A 14,762-nucleotide genomic window follows, 5' to 3' on the forward strand; every position below is an offset into this window, starting at 1 on the left:
GCTTTATATTGGTGTAACACAGATTTAATTTGTTTATTTTCTTCCCAATTAGCCTCAGCTCAGCTGGAACATAAAAACTTTGGACTCCATGTATGCCCTTCCCCTCCACCAACTTCTCTGCTTGGTGGTCAAACTACAGTCATTGGCCTACAACATTTGCTACTTGCTCACCTTTGGTGCTTTTTCACTTGACCTGCCTCCTGCCCTGCAGAGAGGAACTGGTATTCCCTTTGGATCTGAGGCAAGCCTGAGCTTGGAAAGGAAACAAGAAACTACCTCAGCAGCTGTGCAGGCTGTACCCGGGTGACAGGGCTTTTGCATTCTGGGAGTGGGAAATACACCTGTACTTTGTAATTGTCCTGTGCAATTTGGGTTGTCCTCAGCACACCCTGTGTGCTGATCAATTCTAAGATGTTTTCTTGCTTCTATTGAAATGTTTTTCTAGAGGCATTAATGCCTGGCTCATTATTTTACCACTGTCTGCTCAGATATGTGTCTTCAAGGGGTTGTTTAGAGTCATTTTAATAAAAGTATGACTTAGTGTTCACTGTTACAAAACTTGCAACTATTATTTTGATATTGACATAATAGGAGGTTTTATAAGTTGTCTGCCTCGACCTTAGCTGCAAAAAATAACATAATCTTAACTGTTTTGATAGAGATATAAGAGCGTAATCCACTTTGTGTGAAGGCAGGCGTTGGAATATAGATGTGCCTGTGGCTGATCTTATTTACTCTCAGCACAGTATATACGATTGCTATTGATGAAATTACTACAGCAAAATATGCCTTCCTTTTCAATAAGTGTAGTCATTAAGGAAGGCAGAAAGGGCTAATCCTTGGGATATTTTCCAGGCGGCACGGACACGGGGCTGCAGATGTAAGAAGGGATTGAGCGTGCTACTGGAGCTCTGGGTGTCGCTGTTGGCTCAGGTAACAGCCCAGTTCTTCTGAGCCCCTTCTGTCTTCTGCCCCTCCAGCTGCTGGCAGGTGGGGAAAATCTTGCTGCAAGGAGGGGGCTGGGAAAGCACCAGCAGCCCTGGCTTCCCAGGGCCCCCCTGAGCCGTCAGAAAAGCCACCATGCGCATTTCAGCTCTCTGTACATCTTACGTTTCTCAAAGAATGTCTAATTCTTTCTCCTTTTGTCCCATCAGCCAGTGCAGATACTGATAGGCATCCTTTTAATGCAGAGGCTATACCAGGGAGTGTTTCACATAAAACCCAATGGCAGATAGCCAAAGCAGGAATGAATCTTTACAGTGAAGATCATCTGCAGGTCCAGATGCTTAGTCTATGTGCATGGTGTAAGAGCTGGGGATTTAAAAGCGCCCTTAAGAAATTACATTTGAATGAGTATCACAAAATATTTTTGGTCAAGTGTTAATTTAGAGCCATCTGTATAGGACAGCTTAGTACCTTACTGTATATTTACAAAACACTCCTGTCACTTCAAAGATTTAAAACTTTCTTCTGCTAACCTGTGTATGCAGAATGACAAGTAAATACAGGAGATGGCTTAAACCAAGGCTTTTCCATTTAATCTGAAAAGCTTCTATTTCACGCTGTTATAGATGAATAATGAGATGACTGGCTCTTGCAATTAAGGGATAACTATTGAATATTAAGACAAGCTTTATTGATGTATAGTTATGTTATTGTAGTTTAGATGTCCTCTGTTCTCCCCATAATTCCCTTCCCCCCCCCCCATATTCATTTATCATCAGACAGCCAGCGTGGTCTAGGACAGGTGAAAAAGAAGGCATGCACATGTGTCCCTTGCATGGGGCAGTTGGGAATGGAAAAGCTTGTTGGGGGGGTACGGCATGGCAACACCTGACCTCCAATCAAGTTACAAGAAAGCAGTCTTCACCCATAAATGGCAAAGAAGAGCTGACTGACTGACTTTGGGAGGAGCCAAGGTTGGCTGATGCAACCCCCTATATGGGGTATAAAAGACTGAGCATCCCACTTGAAGATGAAGTGGCTATGTGGTTTCCACTAGTGCAGTTCTCAGTGCTGTGAATTTTTCCTCATATAGTCCTTTTGTTGTATTTTTGTCAAGGTTTAATAAACCTCTTTAAATTTTCAAAGTGCACAGTTGTTTCTCACAATGCTTATGGCACTGGTGGGAGATGGCTACATAAGGTTTGCATTTACTTCAGGGTTTTGAAAGGCCTGACTTTTTACATGGAGGTTTTAGTAAAACCCTTGGATGAAATTTCATTTTCTGCCTTTGTCCTTAAGAACCAATTTCAAAACTTAAAGAGATCACACCTGTGCTGGAAATAGAGGGGAGAACTTCTTCCACAGAGGCAGCTTAGAAATGCAGAATTAGTCCAGCCTCCATCTAGAAAATTCTGTTGCAAGGGGTCTACAAAAAGCAGTAAACAGAATTTTTGGAAAATATGCTACTGAACCATTCCTGACTCTGAAGTGGTTTGCAGGCAAACGAATAACTGCAGGATCAAATTTTAAAGAGATCAAAAATAACCTTATTTTTTTACTCTTTGTGAAACAATTCCAAACCTGAGAGTCTCAGAACACATACAGTTGGTACAGCCTATCCTATATGATGAAAAATTGCCTTTGAATCGGTCATAGGACCCTGATCACCGCCTCTGTAGAGTCAGCTATCTTAAACTACAAAGCTTGGGGAATTGTTGAGAAAGAGCTTGTGCTGACTTTATACTCCTCTGCTCAGCAGGAACCACAAAAGCATCCTGTACAAAAATGGAGAATTACTATGCTTGATGAATTCAGACCATAAATTGAGCCTCAACCTCATGACTATTGATCAGATTTCCATCAGGCTCACTGGGAGCATTACTGCTCTATCAGAATTTTATGGCTCCTTAGTTAAGGATACTCTCATAATTTTTACTCACCTTTCTCAGTAAAAGACATTAACTTGTTGGAGAGGGTCCAGAATAGGATGTGAAGTATGGCACTGGCTCTGAAGCAAGCTATTAAGGTGGAAGCTGGTGAATTTATTTGCAGTAGCAGCACAAGGGAGGACAGTGACTCAGTGCCCCATGGTATCAGCTCAGATATTCAATAGCAAAGTCCAGTCCTACCATTGCAATAGATGTTATAAACACTTACTGGTCAAATGGGCAGTGTTGTTCAACAGTGACATCTAGCCAGCCTCTCAGAGTCCAATGATTGCATGGGCTCCTCCTTGAAATCCAGGTAGTCAGAATCAGAATCTAGATTCTACAAACATCCCTATGGAGACTAAAAGAAGGAAACAATTGTATGGCCACATATTGTTTCACGTTTGACATTATTATTACTATTCCCCACACTGTGAAATCAGACATCCCCTCCCATCTGACATGCATAGTATTCTCAATGAAGTCCAATTATACTTTTTAATCCCAATCAGAGAAACTGTTCCACATGCTGGTAGAGTATCATGTTGTTAATTAATGAGGTGATAGATCTAACTACTACAGTTAGTATCCAGATCTGCTCCAACCCCAATACCTGCATGAGCATGGACAACACTACAGAGAGCTCAGTCTCAAGAGGGACACTCCTCCATTCATTGCCCAGAAACACTGCCTTTAATTTTCTTGTGTCACATCATTAACTCAGCTCATTTGCTGACTTCTGGGTCTTTTTTTCAGCATGACAGCTCTCCTTCTCCCTGCCAGTGACCACCTGCAGTTCAGATCATTGGGCCCCACCTTCTCGATTTCATGTGGTGCCCATTATTTTACAATGACTTTAACATGTTCTCTTCTTGCTGCAGCTGCAGTCCAGTTAAATCACAAAGCAAGGCCCATACCTGGGAAAATACAGATGAAGAGCAGGACACAACTGAGTGGCAGGAGTGAGAGATTGCAAATGGAGCTGAAGCTTCACCTGTGAATCTCTGGAAAAGCACAAAGTTGGGAAGGGTGTGCACTGGGATTCCATAAGAAGTGCAAACATGAAGCAAGCAAAGACAGACAAGAAACAAGATATGTCTTTAGGGTCTGACTCTACAAACATAAGCAAGCACAATGCCCTAATGGAGTAAGAAGATCCACCTGGAAATAGCCCATGAAAATATTGGCAGGGTTTCTTTACACTTACACAGCACTGCCAACAGTAAACTGGTAGTTCTGTACAATAAGGCTTCCAAAATCAGAGACTGGTGTAAAAACACTCCAAGGAATAGAAAACAATTATAAATGTCTGGTATTTGACCCTGTAGGACCACATTTTCACACTTTCTACATGATCAAAAGTAGGTAGATATTCATACAGTTTATAAATACAGGAGCCAAGAAATTGCCCAAGCATTTCAGGCCTTCTGCTTAGTGGTTAAGAACATCTAAATTAGTCAGGCCTGGAATACAGAACTTTAGGAAGATGATGGAGAAAAGACAGGTCTTTCCAGCTTCCCAGCCCTCTGTGGGCAGCAATCTTATATAAATCGTCTTCCATTCCTGCAGAATATTTCAGCAGTTGCTGTTAAATAGGATCAGCAAGACTACAGCCTTGCATGTGATGAAATAATGTGAAGGAGAAGTGACAATATGAACACTTCCCATGCTGACAGATTGACATCAGCAGTCCTCACAAGGCCTCTCCTGGTGGTTATTCCGTTAGACTGCCTGTCAGGCTCTGGGAAAGTATGAAGCACTTTTGGAATGCCAAACAGTTTGTTCGGCCTTTGGTAGGAGCACTTTTTCATAGTCAGCTGTTTTCTGATTTCTGCCTCCCAAAGATGAGCAGAGCATTTCAGTCTTCAGTCTCACTCTGCTGCTCCTGGCAGCCATCAGAAATTCCACACACACCTGGAACAGAGCTGCAGGTGCTGCTCCACCAGTATTTCCTTTAAATAAACAAAAGCTGCAGAAGCAGAGTTAAGGAGGTGAGATTTACCCAAAAGGCCATGTCAGCACTGACTTGAACCAGAGAACACTGTATGCCAAGCACATTCCTCAAGTTTTAAATTCCGCCTTGCATCACATCTAGAAATTACTATTGGGCCAGGCCAACTGCCTACATGATTCCTCTTCTCTGTACAGATTGACAGGAGGCTTCTCTTCCCTCTCTAACCTTAACTTTGCTTTCTGTATTGTGTATATACAGTGCAGTGAGTGCCAAAAATAAGTCTGCATTTCCTTTCCCAATATGCAAAAGTCAAAATGTAGGTATAACATGAGTTATTTCATAGTGCAGAGATTATCTATTCATAGCAGACTGTTTGTTTCAGACATGTGATTTTCCTTCCTTTTAGATAGTCTATTGTTTGTCTTTTTCATTTGTATTAAAAATAAGATCTTTGAGAGCTGCAAGCAAGAGAGAAAAAAAATATTTCTTCTGAAACTAACAATTCTCCAAACAGGAAGGTTAGCTTTTTCCTGTTTAGACATTATGTTCAAAGAGAGGAAGTTGGGATTTTCAATGATAATAATAATTATATGGTATGTAAACATCAGTAAGTATCAAAGAAGGCTTCACTCTTTATTTAGTGTGTCCCAAATGCTGTTTAGAGTATTTTTACCAGTTTGCCAGTCTCTTGCAAAACTGGATTTATGAGCAGTCATTGGGTTGATCACTATATACAAGATTCCACAGTGTGAGAAATCAGGCTGCCTCAAGCCTTCCTGGAGGGCAGTGATAGACAGGAGTGGAGCAAATGGAGAATCCTCATGCAAAACAACAGTTTAAGATATCAGAATTGCAGATTTGGGGGAGATTGTTGAATCAGGATTATACCTATCAGGCTGTTCATGCTGCTACCTAAAGCTAAGTACTTCAAGTCATGAGTTCTGTTGACACTGTTCCTAAAAATTGGATTGGCAATATAATTTCAGCATTGAGATCAGGTGCAGTACCAAAACATATTTGGCAAATGTGGGACTTTGTAGCAGTAAACTAGAAGTGTTTTATAAAGATGAGTGCATGTTATTATAACCTCTGTAAAGACGGAGGAATTGAGGCAGAGAGGATCAAGTTATGTACCTTTGCGCACGGGCAGCACTGGGAGGAGAGCTCAGCTTTGTCAAAGCTCTTAGGTCTGTTTGCTTGGTTTAGTAGGAGTTTAACAGTGGGCATTTTTATAACCTTCAAACTAAAGTCTTCTGTTTATCAGCAGAACTAATTAACAGTGTAAGGCCTCTGCTTAATGGCTACCAGTCTGCCCATGTGGGTCAGAACTGGTTTTACAGGGAGGAGAAGGCAGCTGAAGGGTATCACTAACTTGATTTAAGCCAGTTCAGGATGGGAGCCAGAAACTACTGGGCATTTCACTGGGAGGTTCTGACAATTTTCAGGTACCCACATGGTCTGGTATTTCTGATAAGGGCTTGCAAATTAAGAATGATAGGAAAAAAACCAAAAAACATATGACCCCAATAAGGACATTGTCCTCATGAAGATGGACCTATGGGAAAGTGAGCAATGGAGTAGGGAGAATAGAGAGAAGGCAAGATATTTTGAAATGCATGAAGTCTATTTTGAGAACTGTCAGATACCAAAATTCATGAGTAATCATGAAAAATCTTTGGAATGGACCATTTGGATATGTTGCTTCAAAACAATGACACCTAAGAATTAAATGTCAATAAGAAAAAAATAAGGTGAAACAATAAATTGCGCAGAGTGTAATATGTGGTGTGAGATAATTTGTGCTTATATGAAATATATATGAAATAAAGTTATAAATAAAATTGTGTATGTAACAAAAATCCAAAAGCCTAAGACCACTGACGCTCAGGAGACAGATTGCCACAATGAAATTGTGAAACTACAGATAGCAGCAAAAAAAGAAAGCCTAATTAGCAAGCAAAAGGATGTGGCCAGTGCAGAGTGCAGAGATGGGCCTTTCCCAAGACTATGCAGGGGAAGACCCAAGAGCAATGAACACTTGATAAGTATCTTCAATCAAGATAACCAGAGTCCTCAGGAACATACATCTGAATACCAGATTCCCCTTGCTCAACATCAACACTCACCACTGCCGCGCTGCTGCGTCGAGTGCACTTCACTCCCCCGAGAGCCGGGGTGGGGAGGCGGCCGCGGCTAGCTCGGAGCACAGCAGCACCTAGCAGCTAGGGGCACTACCCGGATCCGTCAGGGACGTCTGGGCAGCGCCTTCGACAGAGGCAACAGTATCGAGAGGAGCGGCAAAAGCGGAGAAGCCAAAGAGAAAAGAGGGTCTTAACTCGCCTGGTGCAGTCCAGAGTTTTAATCTGTCATTGTCTCCAGGAAATCCAGGCGGGAAAAGGCCAGGACAAAGGGCAAAGGCAGTATATAAAGGGGTGTACAAGAACCAATGGGGGAAACTGAGGAGGGGGATTGAACATAACTGACACGGGTGGCAACAAGTGATACACGAACCAGGGAGGGGCTTGGGGCACCTGCTCAATCACTCCCTAGGGAAGGGGGGAAGTTTCTGGAAGGATGGGGGGGGCCCCGGGAGATGGACAGGGCTTGAGAGGAGGGGAAAATGTAACGAAAGGGGCAGTTGCTAGGGGAACGGGGGTGGAGACAAGGGCTTGGCAGCGTACCCAGACAGGGAGGACACCATTTGAGGGAAAGGGGGAACCAGGACTGAACCATCAACATAAGTATGGGGTTGTAACTGGGGGAAACATTACAAAAGGGGAGAACAATACAAAACAGGGGAGATAACTCAATTGGGAACCGAACACGCACCACAACACACCACCTCCCAGAAACAGCAGGGTCCAGCCCGGCACAGAAAAAAATACTTCATGCATATGCGGAGTAACAAAAGAATAGGGGCACCTCTGCCTCAGGCAGAAAAAACTGTATAAAACCAGCCCCAAAGAACACAGCATTTGTGAACAGAGGGGATTCCATGCAACAGAGGTCGAATCAGTGTTTACCCAGCACCGATCCTGGGCTCAACACTGTCTCTTTGACTGTGGTTATTGAGGACCATATTTTTGGTCACAAAAATAAAATCTTTCGCTATTATTATTATTTGAGCTTTGTAATTAATTATTTATAACACAGAGCATTGGAAATGAACAAAACTATCCTAACTATAACCTCTTTTTTATCCAAAGATCTGGTGTTTTGGAATTTGTCCACTTTAACTCATCAGAAAGGAAAACCCCAGGCCCATACACCAGGTTTCCCTTTGGGATGGTGAGAAATGCCAGGGTAAATCATTGAGTTTGTATAAGAGCTCTAGCATCTGCAGCCCACGTGACAAACATTCAGCTCCCAAAAATCAGGCCTTGAATTTCTCTTTTCCTAGGAAGAACAGCCCTCAAGCTGCATTCCAACTGCCTGTTGGAAGCAATCTTTCGGTTTTCAGTGTCAGCTTCCTTAATTTCAGGCTTTAACTGCTTTGCAACTCCTTTTTGTAACCTTCCTTTTCTGCACCATCAAACATCCCTGCACCATCTTTTGTTATAAATAGATTTCCAGCCACCCAAGAAAAGCCCATCCTGTGCTGCAAGGGAGGATTGAGAGCAGCTGACAAGTACCATGAATGTCTGTGTGATTAAATAAAAGTTAGGAAAGACCTGCAAAACATTTACCCACTTATGTCCACCATACTCTACCAGGCTTCAGAGAAAAGCCATGGATTAATCACAGCCCTTCCTCATGTCTCTGAAGTCTGAGCTGCACTTTCCCTGCCAGAGGCTGGACCTTCTATGAAATGCCAGCTCAGTCTTCAGCTGGAGCAGTCAGTGGTGCCCTTGACAAACCTCATGGCATGAGGGAAAATACAGGCTGGTGTGGAACAAAGAGAAATCCAGAACACACTTCACCTTTGCCAGATCCCTTCATACCCTTCAGGGCCACATCCAGCAAGAGGAAAAATGTAGGCTGTTGGTTAGTACAAAGCCAGAGGTATTTCGCTCAGTTCTGTCTTTACAATTCTTTATCAGGAGCAATTTTGGAATGAGACCTGATGGAGAGCAGACCCAAGCTTGGAATGACAGTTTGGTTAGTTTGAATAAAGGGGGAATTTCTTCTTTTTTGTTCCTAAACTTGAGACATGCTTTAGAAAAGCCCATGCAGTTTTCTGCCCTGTTTCCCATTTTTGTGCAATCTCCTTGCAGAAGATGGAAACAAATCACTCAAGACACAGGTGAGGAAAGATCTTTAGTCTGATTTGAAAGAGCTGAAGAATCCAGAGAAACAGAACTACCAACAACAGCTGCAGGAAAATTCTATTTGAAGCCAGTTGAAGTTTTCAGTGTGAAGGGAGAGAAGCTGCACTACTGAAATAAACAGGGCAGGAGATCTTTCTCCTTTTTAATGCCTTTATTAAAAGTGATCATCTCAGGATGGGGGGGTTGACAGGTCTGCAGTTCCCTGCCACCACTCCCAGCAGTGACTCGGAGGAGGAGTGAAGTGCAGCTCTGTCCCCTAGGGGGCAGAGCCGGGAGTCCTGTCCTCACAAGGACAATGGGGATATACCCTGGGTTCATTTTGGTTTGCAGGTCCAGGGGTCCTAGGTCTGACTGACGTCTGAGTGACAACTGGGGCGAGGGGCAACCGAGGTTTTTAGCGTCTCTGCCTGCTTCGGACCTCGCCCCTGCTGTCCAAACACTACTTTGATCTCCTTATTCTGTTTTGGCTCGTTTCTTTTGGGGTTTTTTTCCCAGGATTTGGTGGGGATTCCGTCCCGTTGCAGTTTGGGTTGAGACCATATTTGCATGCCTCCTGAGATATCCTCCCTTCCCACCATCCGGGGGAAGGGTTGTCATCCTCTTGGGAAGGGTAGTACTGAAAGACAGATTCTCCACAATTGAGGGTTAATGACTCGATACTCAACAGGTGATTACAACATTTAGCCAACAAAAGAACTCTCTTGGCCAGCGATCAGTTCCCAGCTTAACATTAAACTCTGCAACCCTTTTAAAAAAAAAAGGGTAACTCTTTTTTACCCATAACAACTACTACAGAGGGCACTGTCCCTGTCAGCTCACTGTCTATTCATATTGTAGATGACCAAATGGAAGACAAAGAATGGTGTGAGAGGCCAATAATGTGAAAAAATGGAAACAAATTCAACTTTTAAAGAAACTTGTGCAAATTACCCTCTTCATGCCTCACTTTTTCATCTTTTTTGTGAAAAGACAGCACAAGCTCTATATTGTGAGGGTGCTATAATTGTAAAGATATTAAAACTGAGAGACAATTAAACAACATGCTGATGAAGCAAAGTAAACACAGAAAACAGATAAGAGCTTAGCCTTTTTAAACTTAACTCTTAAGAGATGAATCCATAGGCTTATACCATGGCCATGGAAGTACACTGGGGCTTCTCTTCACACCCAGAAGAACTTACACTAAGGACAGACATTATTTCAGGTTTTTTGCTAAAACTGGAAAATCTTTCCTATTTAGCATGTCTTCTGAAAAGAAAATAATGTAGTTCACTAGAAAATTGGGAACCCACTCCCCCTGGGTGTTCTTCCTTTCAAGTATTTGCTCATACTTCTGTGGTTGTTTTTTGCTAACAGTGTCCTTTTCATCAGTGTTCTTCTCTGAAGAGACTCATTCATAATATTCTCATTTGGGTGCACACACATTCGCCCCCTTAACACTTCAGAAATCCACAGGTCCATTCATAACCAGCACACACATCAGAAGGCTGTTTAAAAAGCCCCAGGAAGTTTGCACAGACATTCTATTTTAGTAGACCTGGACTGGGTCTTGGAATTTTACAATATTTAGAGGATTTGGTACCATGACTGTTTCCACACCAAGCCATGGGTTCTGTCAGAATACAGAGTGTACGCCTCATGGGGGAGGAATAAGCTACCTGCAAGGTGAGCAGTAAAGAGAAAGGCCCATAAAATGCTTGAGTGGCTGTAGTAAATGATTTAGGGAAGATTGACCCAGTCAGCCAAGAGCCTGACTCCAAAGAGAGAGGCAGGCCAGGCTGCAGGTGGCCAACCACGGTGCACACGCAGGGGACGCATCCCTGCTCTGCAAGGAGGAAGGGCACACAGGGAAGTTTGTCCTGCCCAAGGATCAGCTATAATATAGTTTGGGATTAGCTGAAGGGACAGAACTAAACTATCTTGTTCATGTTACAGCACTGTAGTGCACACAACTGCAAGGCCTGGCACCTCCTCTGCACAGTTCTGCTGGCCAACATATGTATTACTAAAATCACTAGTCCTAAAATCACTGGGAGATAAAAGAGCTGCCCAGTTGTATAAGCCTGAGGAATAAAAACATTAACTACAGTTTTCTACAGAGCTCCAACATACTTGGGAGCTGCCAGAGGCACCAGAGATGCACCTTTTTAGTCCATCCTGCTGATACTGTGGAGAGGAGGTGGCACTGGCACTCTACAAGCTTTATCCTTCTCATCCAACAGGCAGCCTGGGACACCTGCACAGACACCACTGACTGACCTCAGAGAGCTGCACCAGGGACACTCTTATCAGTAAACAATAATTTCTGCCACTCACGTTACTCTCCATGGATTCCTTGCAGGATCAAAAATTTAGGAAAGATCCATGACTCACCTCAGGTTTGCATGTACTCGGTATTTGCAAGCCCTTAGGAAAGAGGCTTAACACTATAAATTAGGGACCATCTGGGATTTATGGAGAAAAAATATTTTACAAAGCAGGTTGCTGCAAGTAATCATTATGGCTGGGCTATTCTGCCTTCCTAATTTTCAGAGAAATGTATTTCTCAGATGTCTGTTCTCCCATGGGAGCAGGACATTTATCCAGAAGCTGGCTTATGCTTCACATTCATGAGACACAGCAATGGGTGATGCAATTCACTGAACAGACCTGCATCAACAGCAGCAAAACAGCTGGTCTCTTCAGCAAATCCTCATCTCTCCTACTGCCATGCTGTAGACTTCCCAGATGGCCTCAGAACCCAGAGTTTTTAGCTCAATAACTTACTGCTCCCTGACCTTGGTTTTACCCGTTTGAAGGAAAAGCTTATCAGGAGACTCTGAAGGGATACACTTGTACTTCACATACAGAAGAAGCAGCTTTTCTTCCAGTGACCCTTCGGTAGCCCTTACTGAGGTTGGAGATCTCCCTATATCCTGTTGACTGTGTTTCATTGGCTTGACAAAGCAGCACATCCTGCCTGAACCTATGAACCTAAGGCCAGACCTCATCTCAAGAGCTTCAGGATAAATGCATTGATAATGCCTGATGATCTACCCCGATGTGTTTGGTGCCTCAGTCACCAAATGGGGTATTGCAAAATACAGCTCTGCTCTGGAATGTGCGACTGGAGCCAGAATCTTCACTTGGAGCTGCTACACCCTCCACAGCAAAACCAGCACAGACTGGAGACAGGAGCTGCTGGGTTCATTCTGACTTCCTGCAAAGACTAGAGATGTATTGAGCCTCAGTTTTCCACGCAGCCTCAGTTTTCCACGTAGGATCAATGCAAACCTTTGTCACAAGGGGCTCAAGGTGCAAGGTTCAGGCTGCCTCCCACCGAGATCCAGGAGCTGCATATGTCTCTGACAGACTGATAGCTGTTTACACAGCAGTAAATATTTTCTTACCCCATCTATTTATACTTTTGTGTCACTTTAGAATTATTTATGTTTTATTTTAAATCAAAGATACCAAGAAGGCTATATAATTCTTTGTGTTACTTCACAGTTTGATAGAGAAAACATGACCTAGAAGGGTAAGAGTCTGAAAAGTGAGATGTGATTACTTTAGAAGAAAGATTAATTAAATAAAGTTCCTCAAGATCTAATCCTTCCTGCCCAGCTCCCACTTGGCTTTTTGTGACTGCTCTGCATGTTTCAGTCTACCCACTGAGAAGTCATTCAAGGGGATAAAGGTTGTAGCCCACCTGCCTGATACCCACTGACTTCAAGGAAGATGGGAAAAACATCTTTGACTGTTTTTTTCTTCCAGACTTACAAGAAATAAATGCAATCAATAAGGTGGTAACTGGTTAATGGATGTTCTGGCTTTCATGATTCATCTGAGATGTGAACCTAAGAAATATGTGGATGGTTGTAAACTGGATGAACTGGGGAGGATAAGTCATACACAATTATGGTGTGGTAAAAAGTGGACCAGTGACCATGAGTCAGAAGATAACAAAAGGGCTTGAAAATCAGAGAAAACTAGAGGAAAACAAAAAGTGCAGAGAAAAACAAATAGGCAAATAGGCCTTTTACATTTAAAGCAATCTAAGGTCTGACCCGGCTTCATCAATAGAAAGATACAGGGACTTCCACAGATATTTTGGGTTTTCTTTAAATGCATTTTTACTACATCTTGAGTAGATTAATCCTACAGTAAAAAGTATAATCTTTGTTTTCCAAAATCTTAGCCCTTCTTGAAAAATTTTTTAAAACAGTGTTAGATCTTAATGGGGCAAATCAGAGGATCTCAGAGCTGGACAGGTTCTGAATTATAGCCTCCAAAATTGCCAGGATTATTCTTCTGAAGATGTGACCCCAAGCATTTTTAAAATATACTGCTGTCTATGAATTCCACATCTACAAAGGAAAAAAATTACAGAAAGGGACCAGCATGGTGACTCAAATCTCCCTTACGAAAGATAGGTCTATTCCTTCCCAAAATGTGAGCCACAGTTCTCTGCTATGGGTCAGAAATCTGCACTCTAGTTCTCAGAAAATTATGTTTTTAACACAGTAGTATCTAATGATAAAGGAATTGCAAGGCCTCTTGGAGAAACAAAAAGGGCTGCTATACCCATATTCCAAGCAAATTGCTTGACCATGGAAAGAAGACATCCTTGTGGAAGAATGAGGGATGGGAATACAATGATACAAAGACTGGTCTTGATGAGGCATGATGTCATTGTTTTCCCCATGAAAATAATACAGTTCCACAGTCATAACAGGAATTCATTTGGCAACAGAAGCTTATCAATATGTATTTTAAATAATTTCCAGGTTTTGATGCTTCCAGGAACTTCTTCCGAAGTTGTCTTGGCAATCAGGCACTTCTGTTTTTCAAATCAGAGTCTCAAGCACACAGGAAAATCAACTACCAAGGAACTGCTCTCAGCAGGAGCCCTGAGCAACATCTGCCCTGGTACATTACCTTCCCCATTAGCCTCCTGAAATTAGGTTTGACTTTGCAAAAAGGAGTATGCAAGTGTGCATGTCAGCTTCAGAGGTAGGAGACAGGAATAACACTTTAATGATCCACTTTAAAGTAATGAAACAGCCCTTTATCCAAATTGGAGGAACACTAATTATATTAGGAAGTGGCACACTTTTAGATGGCAGAGTGCAAATGCTATCTAATCAAACTTAATTAATAGGTAAAGTGTCCTGTCAGAGCATCTGTGCATCACTCATGCATTCCTGCAAACAGAGAAATTAGCCTGTAGGGAACTGATTTGGAACAGGTAGTTTTAAAATGGATGGTTAATTATAGTGGTTGGATACATGTTCTTTATCTAAAAACATGTTCACACCATGAACCTCAAGGGATGTTTTCCTTCTGAAAGAAATGAAAGTATCTGGAACATGAAGGTACATCCAGTGTGGAAGGCCTGCTGTAGTTACTGGGAACACGTGAGGCACTCTTTTCTGTCCATGGGATAGAAGGAGGAGGCTTAAGACAGCCTTTGAGTAAAGACAGCACTGATCATAAGTCACAGGGGCAAATCTTAGGCTGAAAGGTCTTTGTTTTCTCTTTAATTGGCTCCCAGCAAGCAGAACAGGAAGGCCTTTGGCACTGCTGCTGGGAGAAGGTCAATTCCAGTGTCTTCCCAGCCTGACAGGCTGGACGGCAGCAGAAGCGGTGTACAGCCATGGGCTGGCACAAAGAACCTCCCAAATCCTT

Source organism: Serinus canaria, chromosome 3, assembly GCF_022539315.1.
Source record: "Serinus canaria isolate serCan28SL12 chromosome 3, serCan2020, whole genome shotgun sequence".
Taxonomy (NCBI): Eukaryota; Metazoa; Chordata; class Aves; order Passeriformes; family Fringillidae; genus Serinus; species Serinus canaria.